This window comes from Myotis lucifugus, unplaced genomic scaffold (genome assembly GCF_000147115.1).
Source record: "Myotis lucifugus unplaced genomic scaffold, Myoluc2.0 scaffold_352, whole genome shotgun sequence".
Lineage (NCBI taxonomy): Eukaryota > Metazoa > Chordata > Mammalia > Chiroptera > Vespertilionidae > Myotis > Myotis lucifugus.
In genome coordinates, this window is record NW_005871400.1 from 1,015,127 (window position 1) to 1,016,716 (window position 1,590).

A 1,590-nucleotide genomic window follows, 5' to 3' on the forward strand; every position below is an offset into this window, starting at 1 on the left:
TCGGGTTTGGGAGCCGGGGGGGTCTTCTCCCACTCTTCTCAGCCCACGTGGCAGCGGGTGTTTGCGGAAACTCTGGGAATGTACAGACATGCTTGTGTCCTTCCTGCCAAACCTTGCCCCTCCGAGTGGGGCTGCTCTTGGGCGATAAATCCTGCTGGAGGAAAAGGGAGCCCCTCAGGGTGCTGCCGAAAATGACCAGGCGGCGGGAGGACCACACAACCGGGGCACTCGCAAGATTCAGAAAAGGCACTTTTATTGCAGGAGCACCGGTGCTGCTGACTCAGGGGGATCGGTTCCCAAAGCTGAGCCCCGAATGCAGCGGGGCTTTCTCTTAAATTGCCCTAAGTTTTCTTTGTCTCTCAGCTTCCGGGCTTTTCTCGGGCTTTTGCAGCCCCTATGATGGTTGTAAGGGGGAAGTGAGATTATGACTATCGGCCCTGGCTGGCGCCAGCAGTCAACCCCCCTGTGGGGGCTGTGCATGATCGATGGCCCTGTAAGTTAAGTGTTTAGCGAAACAGGTTTTGCAAGGCTGGGGCACAAGCGGGAAGGGGGTTGGGGCTGAATTATAGGTTAGCATAGGTGCCAGAATGCCGACTCAAGCTGCCAGCCCAGTTGCCTTCACACAGGGGGCTGAGGCCATGCTCAGGTTAGAGGGGCTCCCTGCAGTGAGCGTCAGAGACGTGCTGAGCACACAGGCAGAGGCTAGCATCCTCGCCAGCAGGGTCTCTGGCCCCAGAATTGATGCTGGTGCTGCCAGGATGGCGGGGCAGGGTCCTCACGGGAGGTGAGGGTTCTAGTCTCTATTTTCTACATTTGGGCTCTTGTGTTCTCATTGGAACAAGCACTTTTAGTACAAAATGAAAATCTAAACGCACTTTGTTAAAGACCCCATTTTCTCTCCTTGCCCTTTTCTACAACACGAGAAATTTGTGCAAGGGGCTCTGCCTTGCAGCTGCAGCAGCTTGCCTCAGCCCTTGCAGCCCCAGCTTTGTCCGGAAGGTTGGCTGTCCAGTCTAATTAGCATATTACATGTTGATTATTATAGATTACCAACGAGAGGTAACCATAAAGCTAAAAATAGCCACCAAATTCAAAATCATCCAACAGAAAATTTTTAAGGGAGTTTAATCATGCTGTCCCCCTCTCCATCCAAGGTCACCTTTTAGTTTGAAATTTATGGGCCTCCCATCCTACCATGAGGAGTTTTCTGCTTTAAAATTCAGAGATAGGCCTGGCCAGAGTGGCTCAGTTGTTGAGCATCAACCTATGAGCTGGGAGGTCACAGTTCGATTCCCAGTTGCAGGCTCGAGCCCCCATGTGGAGCATGCAGGAGCAGCCAATTAGTGATTCTCATTGTTGATATTTCTATCTCTCTCTCCTTCTCCCTTCCTCTCTGAAATTAAAAAAAAATATTTTTTTAAAAATGTAGAGATACTGTATTTGTTATAGTGACCACAGTGACCACATTTGCCTCAGTACCATTACCCCCAATTCCCCATTCCGTCCTAGAACCATACATCTAGCAATAGAATAAAGAAATGCTTTAAACACAACCCAACAAAAATGTATGCTTAACAATGTTTGGGAAAT

The 1,590-nt window shown here is 49.9% G+C and overlaps 1 protein-coding gene across 1 annotated transcript in view; it reads left to right on the top strand.

Moving 5' to 3' along the window:
* The window catches only part of VWA3A (von Willebrand factor A domain containing 3A), a 65,054-nt gene that overhangs the window by 56,722 nt on the left and 6,742 nt on the right, over window positions 1-1,590 (top strand). The gene's annotated exons all lie outside the window — the stretch shown is intronic.